Genomic DNA, 17,819 nt, shown 5'->3' with positions numbered 1-17,819 from the left:
TCTCGTACCGAGATATCAATTCCTTAGCGTACCTTTACCAAGGATAACGCTAAAAGCGACCAAGTCTCAACCTAAAGTCAACAATCTGAACGTTGATGATCGAACCACATGAATCCTTATGGATTACACTTACCTCTAAACATCCTTTGTAGTGCGCAATATAACCAATACGCCACTATCCTAACATCATAAGCAACGGCTAAAACCAAAAGCACCCAAAACGACTATGGCAACGCTAATCCTAAGGTGTACAAAATCGACTATTGTCACACCCGTAACAACATGTGAGCGAAACACGGCTATCACATCACTAATCACACAACATGGTCCTCACGACCCCACCATCGGTGTATAAAACAACCGATAGATCACTCAACACCGGATGAAGTCAGCGGACCCCGTCAACGGTCATGCTTCACCGATATATCACTACTCCCATGATGAAGTCAGCGGACCCCGAAGGTCATGCTTCACCAATCAACAATACCATGATGAAGTCAGCGGACCCCGAAGGTCATGCTTCACCAATCAACAATACCATGATGAAGTCAGCGGACCCCGAAGGTCATGCTTCACCAATCAACAATACCATGATGAAGTCAGCGGACCCTGAAGGTCATGCTTCACCAATCAACAATACCATGATGAAGTCAGCGGACCCCGAAGGTCATGCTTCACCAATCAACGCCCTTTTTGGCCACGAACAACGAGTAGCGTAACATCGCGCTCTGCTACGCCATAGTGAATCCTAACGGATACCACTAACCATTCACACAATCGAGCAAGAATCACCTATATCGAACATAGGCACAAAATAAAAATTCTCTAAAAGAGAATCCGACACACACATCACTTAACCGAGGGATTTCAACTTGCTCGCCAAACACGTCCATTATCTCTCAACGAGATTTACCACATTACCACCTCGGTGATAATTTCCAAATCCAAAATCATAAGTAGAATTTAACCAAAATTGTACTCTACCAAAAATCGACCAAACTAGGTCCCAACACAAGTGTCGGATCTACCATAAGCATTATCCAAATTCTCACCCTAAGGATCTCCTCGTGCGGGAGTGTAACTCCCCCACTTGGAACTACGTTCCGTATCCACCACTCGTACAATGCTACCAAAGGTAGACTTTACCAATAATCGGTTTCACACGACCCATCACCATATCTTGCTCCCACCTTGAGCATACGAAGGATTTCAACCAATCCTTAAACACTTCGAACTAAAAGTGTACCGCAAATTACACCACTCTACTCTCGCAATCATCTAATTGCTATAGCTTGTCGAATTTCACCCGATCACTCATGTACCTAAGGGTTTCACTTCGGTACCCTAAGTACAATGTAACCGCAACAAAATCGGAGTCGAACACCACGCTAGTAGGTATAAAAAGGCACCTAATGTCGCGTCACATAGACTCCTTTACCAACATACATTGAGATCAACACTCGATTTCAAGAGTTTCAATCCACCCGACGAAGCTCATGGTTCATCAACTTCCACACTATAGCGAACACGCGCTTAACAATCGAACACCAAAATCCATTTCCATGGCTTGGTAGAAATATTTCCAAATACTAAGGAATGCTTGGTTGCACTAAGTCTTACGCCCTTCGCCCATTAATCAAAACATCACCATAGGGTACTTCCATTAGGAACGTCACCCATGACGATAACATGCACAACACGATGCATTTAACATACTCCAACTCAAACGGCACATAATAAATAATCAAAGGACATATTTATTAAAATGAAGCGTACCTTAACGTCTCCTTGCCGCCCCCGTCCCCGCTAACTCGGGACATTCGGACTTACGATGTCCTTCTTCTTGGAAATTGACACATACTGTGCCATCACCCTTTGGCACCGGACATTTCCAAGACTTGTGACCCATCATGCCACAATTGTAACACCTAGACGCACTAGAATCCGATATACCCGCCCGTGTACCACCCGTGCTCACACTCGGACCCTTAGTCCTCTTACTTGGAGCACCAAAAGAAACAACCCTACTCTCACTTGAAGGTTCACCAACCTTCGATCGCGAATACGACTCGAAACCTCTAGCCGCGGTGAATAACTCCACAAACGATTTCGCCTGAACTCTGCTAATCTTACTCCTCAAGTCATTATTTAAGGTTCGATAGAAATCTTGCATCAACAAATGAGCATTCCCCAAATACTCCGGGCAAAAAAGAGCCTTCGTCATAAAGGTCGTCTTGAGAGTATTCAAGTCCATAGAACCTTGTTGCAAATTTCGCAACTCATTACGCATTTCCAAAAAATTGGCTAAAATTCGGAACTCCTCGAAGAATTCCTTCTTAAATTCGTCCCACGACAAGGTCATAAACGTTTCGCCACCGACAAGATCAATCTTACCATCCAACCAATCCTTCACCCTACCTCGCAACAAACTAGTAGCGAGTCTTGTCCTCTTCTCGGGAGGGCATTCAATAGTACGAAAACACCCTTCGACATCCGAGATCCAAGTTGTGCTCACCAAAGGATCCGGTTTCCCGTCATACATTGGGGGTTTAGTCCTTATGAAGCTCTTAAGACAACACTCCATTTCACCACTACTTTGAAGTTCGAAATACTTCCTATCCATTTCTTCTCGAAACGCACTCATTTGCTCCGCAACGGAGGCCGTAACTCTAGCGTTAAAGTCCGCGTCGTTGGTCTCGATCCCATTTCCCGTCGCCATTCCGAGGAATATAAAGCGATTATATCACGAACGTATAAAGCACACACACAACACCACCCCATCTTGCTAAACACTCGTCGTACATCACTTGTTAGACACGATTTGCACCCGTAATAAGGTTTGCAAGTCCTTATTACGCATACACGCCGTATCGACTCGTTAGTACAACGACCGCCTCGCTCGATGATATATGCAACCGTAAACGTAAACAAAACACAACACAAGAATCATTATCACAACACAATAGCGTATTAATAATATCCGCATTACTAATATAAACATTAGTCAACCTATAAACAAGGCACTAACTAAACCCATTCCGACCCGTAATCCTACAAGTCCCGCAACAAATTAAGCACACACAAAAGTCTAAGTCTAGGCACCTATCTCAAGTCACCTAAATCCCTTAGACCATGCTCTGATACCACTTGTAACAACCCAACCCGTAATACAAACGATCACGCGGAAATATCAATTAATTTTTTTTTTGCTGGAACTGCATATGGCGCGGCGTGCCATATGGCCGCGCGGCGCGCCAAACTGGCCTGTCCAAAAAGTCATGAAATGCGAAAATGTTTGACCACTTCCTGACGTATTTAGACAAAACGCTTTTAACCATACATTAATATATGTAGAACTAACACGTTCCATTAATAAAATTAGTTTTACGAAGACCGGGCCCACATTGGCCGTTTTACGACTTTCATACGAAAATACAAGTTTTCAACCACATGATTTGTAATACAAAATAAAGGCCGAGCATGGCGATTGGGGATACGCTACCCAATCCTAATCAATCCAAAAGAAAGCCTTCTAAAGCAACTACACAAGTCCACTAGTGCCCGCTTACCCGAGCCTCCGCATCCATGCAATCTATAAAAAAGTCAACAACGAGAGGGTAAGCTAACGCTTAGTGAGTTAGAATATAATACATACATATATATGCATAAAATGGACACGCCACATAAAACCAAATACCGTATACCGGAGCATCCAAGCATAAAGGCAAGCTAGTCTAAGCATACCGTAAGATCACTAAGCAACGAGCTAAAGATACATCAACAAAATATAAGTTCACCAACAACGATGTGAACAATGCCAATAAGCTATACCCGGAGGGTTAGCTACATCATGACAATACAACATTATATGTATACAATATATATATATATATATATATATATATATATATATATATATATATATCTCGAATAACATAATTTGCTTACGCTTACAACACAATAACCATGGTTAACCAAATCTTCGCAAGGGAATGACTTCGCGAAACAAGTCATCGATGTTCATAACAACCATTAGTGCACTTAACACTTCGTACACTAACCCCACGGGTGGCATCTTAACACTTCGATACTTCACCCCGGGTGGCGTCTTAACACGTCGACACTTCACCCCTAGTGGTGTCTTAACACTTCGATACTTCACCCTTCATTTTACTTGAGGTGGCATCTTAACACGTCGATACTTCACCTCGAGTGGCGCCTTAACACATCGGCACTTCACCCGTTATTCTCTTGGAGTGGCATCTTAGCACATCGATACTTCACTCCGGGTGGTGTCTTAACACATCGACACTTCACCCCGGGTGGCGTCTTAACACATCGACACTTCACCCGTCACATTACTTTGAGTGGTGTCTTAGCACATCGACACTACGTGAAATGTGGTGTCTGAGCACATCGACACTTCACATCTCACGCTACAACAAATAAATACATTATATACCTACGCATATAATTATTCCACTCACTATATTAACCCTTCGTCATTGGGGTTATATAAGTCCACATCACACGCCCATGTGATAACGTACACAAAAAGTGTGCGCCTCGCCAAAGTGGTCAACCAAAATGCACAACCGTGCCAATTGGACCTATACACAAGTCCAACAATTCCACCTATACGAGAAGCGAGCTCTATAAGCGAGAACCCCTTCACCCGACCTGCACCCATCCTACACATACATATGCATATAGGATATTAACACTCACCTTATCGTCTTGAAGAATGATACCGAAATCCACAATCGCCGATGGAATGTACCTAATCCATTTATCACATAACAAGTAACACAATAAGGGTGGATATACAAATCAACCCAAATTGACAACTAGTGCAATTTCGACCCAAATGCACTTCCGAGCACAAACCGCGCCCAAACTAACCAATAATCACTAACACAAGTGAGAATGGTCCTAATATGCCAATCAAACCCAATCATAGGTGTTAAACACTTATCTTGCCTAAAGTGACACTTAAACCCTAATTTGACCCATAAGAAGTCAATATCACGCCATTAGCAAGTTTTGACACCAAAACATATTTAACTCGGTTCTATGCTTCAACTTAATCCATTTTAAGTTTATAAACCTTATTAAATCGGTAATTGAGTCATAATCATCAACAAACCCTAATTTTGACTCTAGTCAAAATTTGTCAACCATAAGAACCCTAATGGTTTCTAAAACACCAATAATCACTAACACTAGTGATTATACACCATTTACAAGTCTTAAACATGGTTAAATCATTAACCAACCCAAAACCCGCCAACTATCAAAATAACAAGTTTTCATAAACCCTTTTCATCAACCAAATGAGTTTTACAACTAACAATCTCAAACCCTAACTTGAATATCAAATCTAACAAATGAAATTCGGAGTTAGAACTTACCAATACTACCAAAACATAGCTAGGAGCGAGATGAACAACTTTAAAACCCGAGCTTTGGCGAGAATTCGACTCCTTCTTCTCCAAATCAAGCTCTCTCACTCTAGAACTCTTTCTCTCTCTCTAGATGTGGATGAGAGTGTTTGTGTGGGTGATAAATGAGCTCCAATGGAGTTCTAGATCAGTCTTGATGACCCTAAACCGACCCTAAATGAAAAGACCAAAGTACCCCTCATTTAAACCTTTTAAAAAGGCTGAAAATTGCATCAGCAGCAATCACAGCGCCGCGCCAAATGGTGGAGCGCCGCTCCAACCTGCAGGTTAGTTTTCAGAAACTTGTTTTGGCCATAACTTTTTGACCGTAGCTCTGTTTTCGATGAATCAAATATCGTTGGAAATGTAATAAGATTTTCTTTCCAATGGCAAGGCTTTGAAACACTAACACAAACTTTATTTGGGGTTGAAAAGATACGTACACACCTTGTCACTTCAGACAACGTCCAGTTTCCTTCGGCGTTCGGGCAAGCATCACGTACACTTCATACATGCATCGTACACCATAAATACATTATGTACAATAAATATTTGGGTCTTACATGTATCTTGTGATGTATGCTGGATTTTCAATGGGGTTTGGATCTTTGATTTCAAGGTCCCCCCAAATCCCTTGCATACGGATCCATAGTTCTTCAAGATGCAGATTATGTTGTTTCATTTCTGTTGCTTTAAAATAGATATCGTATACTTGTAATTCGTCACCACCCCTGCTTTAGGTGGTGATTAGGCCATCCCACAAGAGTTTGGCAGTGGGAAAAGAGGTCAAATTGCTTGCAAGGTTGGGTTCAATGTTTTGAATCAACCATGAGAAACAATAAGATCTTCTTGTTCCCATTGTTCATATGTTTCATGGCTGATATCAGGTGGGTTTGTGGTTATATGAGCAATAAGGGCCTTGTATTTACTTCCAATGGAAACCTTCATCATTCTTGACCATAAAGAATAGTTTGTACTATTCAGATTCAAACTAATTTTTAAGGTATCTGAGATTTTGGGTTGTTGGTAATTCATATTATTTTTAACAGATTTGCCAATTGACTTGTTAAGTCATTGATTTGGCTTGTGTGGGTTGACTGAACTGATGGTGGTAAGTGGATGACGCCTTCATTAGGCATGGTGGTCATTCAAAACAGAAAAATGGTAAGTGATTTAAGCAAAAAGAAGTGTAATGATCCTTGGATCTACACCTTCAGCTCTGATACCATGTTTTAATGTAATTATTTTGATCTTGTGTTGAATGCAAAGTGTTTGATACAATTGAACTGAAATCATATGAACATACAACTTGTGTTTTATACACTAATCCTAATAACAACTATTTCTATAATTGGGATGGATCCAATACACCTTTTGAACCCTCTTTTTCATTTGAAGTAATCCAGCCTTTAGATGGACAGCTTGGACTTGTTACTTTGGCTGTTAGTAGTGATCTTGTAACTTGTCTCAAAAAGGAAGTGATGAATTAACTTTCTGATCCTAAAAGTCAAATTACCAAATTTGGTAATTTTGTAACGACCCGACCAAAACCGTTATTGACGGCGTCGTTAACTTAGGTCCCGTTGCGTGGTCGTAGTCCCTATATGAGACTCGTTTGACCAAAATTATGTCGCATTCATTTGAAAGGTACAAGACTTGCAAGTTTAGTTTACAAAACCGTTCGACAACAAGTCTAAGTTTACAAAAGTCATAAAGTATAAATGAAATAACTTGCGACATAATTAGTTTAAAAACACAGTTGCTATAAATAGCGTAAGTATGTAAACAAAAGTTTGAATCCAAAGGTGCTATCACTAGCGTATGTATGTATGTATCTTGACTCCAAGCAAATAATCAGAGTGTAAGCATGTATGCTTGACCCCAAGCAAGTATGAGTGTACGCGGAAGCATGTATCAAATAGCCAAGTATGAACCTGAGAAACATATAGAAAACTGTCAACGAAAAAACGTTGGTGAAATCATAGGTGTTTGTAATAAACGTTGTTTTTGAACCACAAGATTTAGTATTCCCATAACGTTGATTATCATAATCGTTTGCATTCCAAAAGTATTGTTCGCGAGCACCCAATTATCAAGACTTAACGTTTCCTTCCATAGAACCCCATCACAATAGTGTTAGAACATACACTGTTTCTCGAAAAAATATTTCATCCGTAGACGGTAGCGAACCGTCCGTAATGAGGGTTTGTCAAACCCGTATGGCCACACAATATAAGTTCTCGCATACACCCTGCAAGTGTAACTAATGATAATCGAATTGAGGATTTTTGTTCTAACTCGCTGTGGAATGTTTGTTTTCCTTGTACTTGTGTTCAAAGTATAAAAGTAAGTAGTACAAAATGTAACAAAGTATATGTTTCTCAGCCCACAATTTAAAAGTATAAAAAGTTGTTGAAAAGGTGGGACTATGATCTCACCTCGAGTGCACGAGTATAAATGTACTTCACAAAGTAAACGTGTGCATGAAAGTTGCTTAGCCTTGACCTAAACAAGTAAGTTGTATCAATTAACCGGTTACGACACAAGGTCGGGTGAAATGTGTTCAATTAGTCCCATGGCTCGTTACGACTCGATTAAGTATAGCATGTGAATCACGTTGTCAAGTTTCATACAAGAAACAAGTATAAAAGCATGTTAGAATGATTGTATGAAAGTTTGGTTAAGTTTGACTAAAAGTCAAACTTGGTCAAAGTCAACGAAAAAGTCAACACGTTCGGGTCGGGTCCCGAACTATTTTTCTATGCTAGTTATTCATATATAAGCATGTTAAAACAAGTTGCATGTAAATTGGAGGTCTAGAACATGTCAAACATTTTTAGTAAAAAGGTCAAGGGAAACAGAATCTGGACGCGGCTTATGTCGCGCCGCGGCCAGGCCTGTCGCGCCGCGACAATGGCCGTGGCCTGGTCCCTGGCCTGTTTCACTTGTTCAAGGCTTGGTAAAATTTCAAACAAACGCAAAACTCAAACCGTAAACAATTAGAAAGCGTATCTTATACCGTTGGAAAGCTCTTTTGACAAGGAACACAACTAAACATGTTTCATCAAACAAAAACAACATTTTCCATAACCGATTTCTCGTCAAGTGATCATTTAAAAGTCCATTTTCAAAGTTTCAAGTTCATCAATTGCATTTTAAGTTTCGGGAATCCAATTCACACATATGATATGCCGTTTTGAAGGTAATGAAGCATGTAATACAACCAAGCACTTATCAATAACATTAACAAGCATTCAAAGCATCAAAAGTTCGCTTTAAGGCTATCAAACCCTAACCAAAAGTTCACAAAATCAATAATCGCGTTTATGAAGTTTCTTTGATCAATCTATACATCAACATGAAGCTAATGATGCTAGTAACACTTTTAAAACATGAACTTTAACAATCTAACAACATTTAATCATCCAAAATCAAAGATTAAGCATACGATTTTCATTTTCAAGCTAGTCACACCAAAATCAACAAATCAAGCAAACAAATCATATATTCATGTTATACACGAGCCATAGACACTAACTAACACAATTTCAAGTATATAAAACGAATTTAGAGAAATTTAGTGTTTTAGAAATGTTACCCAAAATGGATGAAATTGGTACCAAATCGAAGAGGATGATGAGAGGATCACGAATATGTAATTTGTTTTGAAGTTTGCTTCCCGATCCGAATTTAGATGATGAATTATGTTTGTGTTCTTGAGAGAAAAAAAGAAAGAAAGAGAGAGAGATGGAGGTGATTGAATGGTGGTGAAATGGGTTGACTAGTTGACCTAGTCAACTAGTTTGCCCATTTGGCAACTCCGGTCCCTCGAGTTTCAAAGCGGGTGCGGGATTTAACCGATCGAATATTTTTAAAACGCAAGTTAACGAGAGATGTTATAATTAAATGACGGAATTATTATGAACGTTAGTCAACGGAAACTACGAATTTAAATACGAAAGATTATGTTTTAAAAAAAAAGACGGTGTTAAAATTAAATTTAACGGAAAAACGCGGAATGTTACATTATCCACAACTCAAAAGAAATTTCGTCCCGAAATTTAGTTGGAAGTAGTAGTTGTCGTTTCTTCCTCGAGATCTTGCGTTGTTGGTTCTACGAATAAGTGAAGGTACTCCCTTGGGCATTTCAACGAACTTTGACAGTCGGGATTTCACGTCGTCTTAGAGTTTGGGTTCACGATTCATGGTTTCGACCGGCCCTCCTAGGAATGAAGTTTATCGTCGATAGTGAGTTCATCAAAGGAGATAGCAAGTTCTCGTTTCGCAAAACACGTCTTTGAGTTGATACATCGAATGTAGGATAAACAGAGACCCAAAATGAGTCGGAAAAGTCTAAACGGCTAGCGACGGGTCCAAAACGCCCCAAGAATTTAAAGGATCAAAATATCGCGGATTTAGCTTCCTACGTTTCCCGAAACGGATTAAACCTTTCCAAGGTGCGACTTTTAACGTGACGCGATTTCCCATGGAATTCGAAATGTTTACGTCTAACATCGGCGTAGCTCTTGGTGATTACGAGTCGCGTAGGGTTTTACCTGAATATGAATAAATTTTCTCGGTTGCTCATGAATAAACTCGGCCCCGGTGAATTGATCATCGTTTACTTTGTTCGACAAAAGAGAATGACGTTTCCGGTCACATGTGGTTTCAAAAGGAGTGACGTTAAAACTCGAATGAAAATCATTGTAGTACGAGGATTTGGTTAAAGGAAAATACTTTTCTCAAGTAAATTTGAAGTTGGTAATACAAACTTGTATTATGGTTTCCAAGGTTTAAATCGCATGTTTGTTCGGTCCGTCGGGTTGTGGAAGGTACGCGGTACTCATGTCTAAACGCGGTCCCGAGGCTTTTTGTAAGGTACTCCAAAATCTAGAAGTGAAACGAGGATCTCGGTCCGAAACGGAGTACATTCCGTAAGGTATATTTGGACAAGTTTGTTAGGACAAGTTTCTCAAGAAAATTCGCGTCGCGAAAGATTTATCAGTTTCCAAAAACGTTCGTCGGAACTATTCACCCTCGAGGTGAATACTAGTATAACGTGGAGAGTCTCCCTCCATTGAGAATTTAAAATGAAAAATTTCCTGAACCAGGATTACGAGTGTAAGGCGAGAGAAGTTTCCGCCTCGATGTGAGCATATCAAGCATGTTGTAGTTCGTCGATAAAACTGTGCGAAAACAAAATAGTATACACGTGTAACATACGTCTGATATTGAAAGAATTTGCCATTCATTTGGAAGCATAAATATGGTTCGACAATAATCGAAGATGTGTCCCGGGTATGGTTGTTATCAGTATTCTCGGAGTTTTCAGATGTCCAAACATGAATAGATGAAGTCATGTACATGGCACATGGTGGTGTTTAGGTTGATCGAGTCTAACCACCATCACGCGTCACTAGAACTTTGGTATGTCTTACCGTAATATAACCACGTTGATCGAGTGTCGTTATATTACGCTAACTCATACCTCCATTCCCACATCACTCTATAAATTCAAGTTCGTGTAATCGCGAAAATCTAGAGTGAACAAAATGTAACGACGTCTCAAACGTGACTCGTATTAAATCGAAAGAGTTTCTACAACTCTAAAGAAGCGTTTCCCCGCGGGAAGTGTATAAATGATTGTTAACGTCAAATCGGTTCGATTCAAACAATAATGTATTTAGGTATGAAAAGAGTAACGAGTCATGATAACGAGTAGCACGCAACCTAAATGTTGATGACGATACTCACCTAGAGTAGTGATGGTAGTAACACCAAAAAGTAGATAGTAAGAAACACCAGTGGGAAACCGATAGTAAGTTGAAACGGTGGCAAATAACAATTCGGGAGACAGAGTTCCCGAACAAGTGTGACTAATGAAGTCGTCGTCATCCATACGTGTATGAATCATGAATTTACGTGTGTTACCAAAAAGTGGCGGAATACGAGTTCGTATGATGAAGGTTGGGTACCATTAAAAAGTTTGCCTAAGAATGATTCAAGTATAATGCACAAGTAGTCAAGTAAGTGCTATCTATAGCAAATGTATGTCAGAATGCAAATGCTAACTATCCGGTTGTAGTCTAGACTCACTAATGCGTCCTAACGACTCTGTTAGACACACTAATGCACGTCCTAGTTCCCTACAACCAACGCTCTGATACCACTTGTAACGACCCGACCAAAACCGTTATTGACGGCGTCGTTAACTTAGGTCCCGTTGCGTGGTCGTAGTCCCTATATGAGACTCGTTTGACCAAAATTATGTCGCATTCATTTGTAAGGTACAAGACTTGCAAGTTTAGTTTACAAAACCGTTCGACAACAAGTCTAAGTTTACAAAAGTCATAAAGTATAAATGAAATAACTTGCGACATAATTAGTTTAAAAACACAGTTGCTATAAATAGCGTAAGTATGTAAACAAAAGTTTGAATCCAAAGGTGCTATCACTAGCGTATGTATGTATGTATCTTGACTCCAAGCAAATAATCAGAGTGTAAGCATGTATGCTTGACCCCAAGCAAGTATGAGTGTATGCGGAAGCATGTATCAAATAGCCAAGTATGAACCTGAGAAACATATAGAAAACTGTCAATGAAAAAACGTTGGTGAAATCATAGGTGTTTGTAATAAACGTTGTTTTTGAACCACAAGATTTAGTATTCCCATAACGTTGATTATCATAATCGTTTGCATTCCAAAAGTATTGTTCGCGAGCACCCAATTATCAAGACTTAACGTTTCCTTCCATAGAACCCCATCACAATAGTGTTAGAACATACACTGTTTCTCGAAAATATATTTCATCCGTAGACGGTAGCGAACCGTCCGTAATGAGGGTTTGTCAAACCCGTATGGCCACACAATATAAGTTCTCGCTTACACCCTGCAAGTGTAACTAATGATAATCGAATTGAGGATTTTTGTTCTAACTCGCTGTGGAATGTTTGTTTTCCTTGTACTTGTGTTCAAAGTATAAAAGTAAGTAGTACAAAATGTAACAAAGTATATGTTTCTCAGCCCACAATTTAAAAGTATAAAAAGTTGTTGAAAAGGTGGGACTATGATCTCACCTCGAGTGCACGAGTATAAATGTACTTCACAAAGTAAACGTGTGCATGAAAGTTGCTTAGCCTTGACCTAAACAAGTAAGTTGTATCAATTAACCGGTTACGACACAAGGTCGGGTGAAATGTGTTCAATTAGTCCTATGGCTCGTTACGACTCGATTAAGTATAGCATGTGAATCACGTTGTCAAGTTTCATACAAGAAACAAGTATAAAAGCATGTTAGAATGATTGTATGAAAGTTTGGTTAAGTTTGACTAAAAGTCAAACTTGGTCAAAGTCAACAAAAAAGTCAACACGTTCGGGTCGGGTCCCGAACTATTTTTCTATGCTAGTTATTCATATATAAGCATGTTAAAACAAGTTGCATGTAAATTGGAGGTCTAGAACATGTCAAACATTTTTAGTAAAAAGGTCAAGGGAAACAGAATCTGGACGCGGCTTATGTCGCGCCGCGGCCAGGCCTGTCGCGCCGCGACAATGGCCGTGGCCTGGTCCCTGGCCTGTTTCACTTGTTCAAGGCTTGGTAAAATTTCAAACAAACGCAAAACTCAAACCGTAAACAATTAGAAAGCGTATCTTATACCGTTGGAAAGCTCTTTTGACAAGGAACACAACTAAACATGTTTCATCAAACAAAAACAACATTTTCCATAACCGATTTCTCGTCAAGTGATCATTTAAAAGTCCATTTTCAAAGTTTCAAGTTCATCAATTGCATTTTAAGTTTCGGGAATCCAATTCACACATATGATATGCCGTTTTGAAGGTAATGAAGCATGTAATACAACCAAGCACTTATCAATAACATTAACAAGCATTCAAAGCATCAAAAGTTCGCTTTAAGGCTATCAAACCCTAACCAAAAGTTCACAAAATCAATAATCGCGTTTATGAAGTTTCTTTGATCAATCTATACATCAACATGAAGCTAATGATGCTAGTAACACTTTTAAAACATGAACTTTAACAATCTAACAACATTTAATCATCCAAAATCAAAGATTAAGCATACGATTTTCATTTTCAAGCTAGTCACACCAAAATCAACAAATCAAGCAAACAAATCATATATTCATGTTATACACGAGCCATAGACACTAACTAACACAATTTCAAGTATATAAAACGAATTTAGAGAAATTTAGTGTTTTAGAAATGTTACCCAAAATGGATGAAATTGGTACCAAATCGAAGAGGATGATGAGAGGATCACGAATATGTAATTTGTTTTGAAGTTTGCTTCCCGATCCGAATTTAGATGATGAATTATGTTTGTGTTCTTGAGAGAAAAAAAGAAAGAAAGAGAGAGAGATGGAGGTGATTGAATGGTGGTGAAATGGGTTGACTAGTTGACCTAGTCAACTAGTTTGCCCATTTGGCAACTCCGATCCCTCGAGTTTCAAAGCGGGTGCGGGATTTAACCGATCGAATATTTTTAAAACGCAAGTTAACGAGAGATGTTATAATTAAATGACGGAATTATTATGAACGTTAGTCAACGGAAACTACGAATTTAAATACGAAAGATTATGTTTTAAAAAAAAAGACGGTGTTAAAATTAAATTTAACGGAAAAACGCGGAATGTTACAAATTTGACCTTTTTATTGTTACATCATTCTAACAGATAGATCATATATATGTTTCTACTTGGTTGCCAATGTTATTTCTAGGGGTATGTATGGTTGTCTTTTAGGCCTACTGACATTGACACATGGAAGATCATCAAAGTAATCATACGAAGTTTTGAGCAAAATAGTGCCTCCTCTGCATCATATTCTCCATTTGCACATCTTTATTCAACTGTTCATTGTAAACCTGGAAGAAGTTCTAGCAAATCAACAACGATATAGCATCCAAAAAATGACACAACATCAACAAATAAAAGGGAAATAAATATACCAACAGTTGTCAGACGGAAACTACCAAGTGATAAACGACCTGGATCCAGTATCATGTGTAATGGAAGTTGTAAAGTTCTTTCCAGATCCATCCTTCTCCAATATTATCTTCACAATAATATGTCACTTTCTTTAGAATAAGGATTTAATTAAAATAGTTATGTTATACTCACCTAGAAACCTGCTTCTTTTAGAGTTGTAAGACATTACTCCTTTTTTCAGTTTAGTAGTAAAGTAATTCTAATATAGTCTTTTATATACATGGGTTTTATACATGGTTGGATTAATGAAGGTGGCCAAAAACTATTTAAACATCAAATATAATTAACTCAAATATATTCATTTATTGTATGTACCTTGATTTTTTGAAGCTCTTGGTTATTTGGGTCAAATGCATCGGTCATGCACCATTCATATATAATTAATGACATTGATTTATATAATTATGCACATCGACGACCATATCAGATAATGCTTAAAAATCTGTAAATTAAGTAGTAAAAATCTTACATTAAACTTTTAAATTCGAAATTCAAAATATTTTCCACAAACCAAAGATCAATCTATCTATTTATTAGATATAAATCTTAAACTATACTCAAACTATTACGAAAATTATATCTAACATACCATCACCAGAGATGTTGACAACCTTCTTTTATAATTGTCGGAGGCGTTGTTCCCGATTCCGGTTCAATCGATCATCTGCAGGTGAGTTAGGTGTTTAATAAATGTTACAGTAATAGATATAGGATAAACATAGGTAAATAGTTAATGAACATTTATTGACCACTAATCTATTCATAGAGGGAGATGTTTGAAAATATAATAACTGACCACTATAATCATGAATTTATATTACTCCCTTTTAACCAAGATAGGAACATTTAACTTAGTAAAAAAAAATGCTAATTTGATATCGAAGATGAATTCTGACGTACCATAATTTTCATAATCAGTTTAATCATGAAAGCTTCGGTATTGAAATCAGATTCGGAAAAGTATGAATGCGTATATTCTGGTATTGAAGTTAGATAATCTTTGGGACCTGTAAAGAAGATAATGGATATGTGTTCATTATTTATCAAGACTTACATTTAGTTGGATCGATACATTGGAATGGATTATCAGAAAATCGATTTAGGGTTGTGGAATCAAATTGGATTAGGATTACAAAGATGTTACAGAAGGAAATCGAAATCAAAACACGGAAACAATTATTATTTTGTAAACTAGTGAAGGGTACTTGTGTAAATAGGTTTGTGTTTTGAGATATACGGAGTATTAGCTAATTTTGTTGTTTAACTTGATCCAATGGTTATTAGTCATTCCTACTTTTAAATTCAAGGGTTACAAGGGTTATATTTTTGACATGTCAGCTTTTATTAAATATGCTTTGCTAATATTACTTTTTTAATCTATATATATATATATATATATATATATATATATATATATATATATATATATATATATATAGAGAGAGAGAGAGAGAGAGATAGAGATTGTGAGCGTGAAAGTGAATTCCCCTAATGTTGATGCACCAATTGCGATTAATCTCCCTGTTACTACTTTGCCATATGTTAATAATTGTAACCCAAAGGATAGAAGGCCCACTAAGTCTTGCAGCCCAAATAACAAACAAGCTTTAAGTACTACTTCCGGATAGTTTGTTTTAAGAGATGAAAGTGAAGAGGTTGAGTCGGTTAATGTAGAGAAAGTTGTTGATTCCAAGTTACCAAAAGTTAGAAAAAGAAAACAAAAAGGGAAGAAATCAAGCTGACGGGTTGTCACTAAGAGACGAAGAAGAAGCAAATTTTTTGGATGCTAATAAAGCTAGTAGTTCCTAAGATATTGATATGGAAGTTCTTGATGTGGGATCCTCAAGAAAAAGGGTTTTTTCAAGATTTTATGGACCGGGGGGAGATTCCACCTTGCGAGGGTGTTCGTATTAAAAGTAGCTCATTGAACATTATTACTTATCAAGTTCTGTCGTGTAGTAGCAAAGGTGTCAATATTGACAAGATCGAGGGATGACATCACGTCCGGATAAACGGAATGGTAAGGGCGAATCATAGTCACTACCATTTTTTTTTGTATGCCGTTACAAGTTTATTGAACTTGTTTCTTTTTTTCCTTGTATCATTGTATCTATTTGCATTGTCGGGTTAGTTTCTTTGTCATAGTTGTTGGTATGGTCTTTAGAGTTTTGGGCTCGGATAGAATTAGCTTGATTTAAGTATGTTTAGCTTGTTTACTGTTTTCGATCCTTATGGTCATCGGTTTGTTGTATCAGTTTTTTGGATCCTTCATTTATTGATGAAGACATCTTATTTTAATAGCAACTGTTAGCGATATTTTAGGCAAAAAGAATATAAAGTTTTTTTTCTTTTTTTTTTCTCTTCAGGAAACATAATCAATAAAATAAATAAAGTTCAGCCAACAAATTGATGGCTAAGCTCAGTTACAAGTGTGGACGCACTCTTGACTTTTACAGGCCCAAAAACATAACCTTTAAAGTTAAACATGGTATACAAATGCATGGAAATAATCAAAACGTACACGAATAGCAACCGGAAACCTAGAATTACAGTGGAATCCAAGAAGGAATAGGCTTTGCTGAAAATGCAAAGGATATCATGGATTCATTAATGTTATTGCAGCTTCCATCACTGACAGGAAATCGTTGAAAATAGTCTTGAATGTTACCATCGTCAAAAGGATCCTTATGTAACAAAAGTAGTAAGAAGCATAAGTTGTAATGCGAGCCTCTTGAATTTGGTTTAGTGTAATATACACATTGATTGTGTGACGTTAGTGTCATTTCTAAATGCATGATAAATCATACTAAGTGGCAAAATAGGGTAAATTGTTGCAGGTACCTTTTTGGTTATGCCAAAATTGGATTGACTTGAAAATTCTTTTAAATTATTTCCTTCTTATAAGTATAGATGAAGATGAAGATGATGTTAGATGATTAAAAAGTTATAATAGTTCAATATTGGTCTATTAATTTAGATAACACATTTTAAAAGGGTTTATTTACTATAATACTAATGATGCGCATTGCTGCACATTAGTTGCACAAGATATTAATGATGTGCATTACTGCACATCAGTTGCGTAAAATCTTAATGATGCTTATTACACACTGGTTGCGCAAGATAAAAATAGCGCCACCAAACTGTACACGCAAAGCAAAGAGATATTCGATGTTGGTGCTGAAACACAAAGGACAATGTAGCAGGTTGGCACGATCCGGACACTGTGTAATGGTTGGATAATGGCAGCAGGCCATTGGGGGACAACACTGAGATAATGGCAGTACCTTTTTCGCAGCTTAATAGAATAAAAGGACAAGAATAAAACATAGTGACACTAGTACATCCTTTTGTCTACTTAC

This window comes from Rutidosis leptorrhynchoides, chromosome 2 (genome assembly GCF_046630445.1).
Source record: "Rutidosis leptorrhynchoides isolate AG116_Rl617_1_P2 chromosome 2, CSIRO_AGI_Rlap_v1, whole genome shotgun sequence".
NCBI lineage: Eukaryota > Viridiplantae > Streptophyta > Magnoliopsida > Asterales > Asteraceae > Rutidosis > Rutidosis leptorrhynchoides.
The sequence above is the reverse complement of the archived record's forward strand: the minus strand, read 5'-3'. Positions refer to the sequence as shown.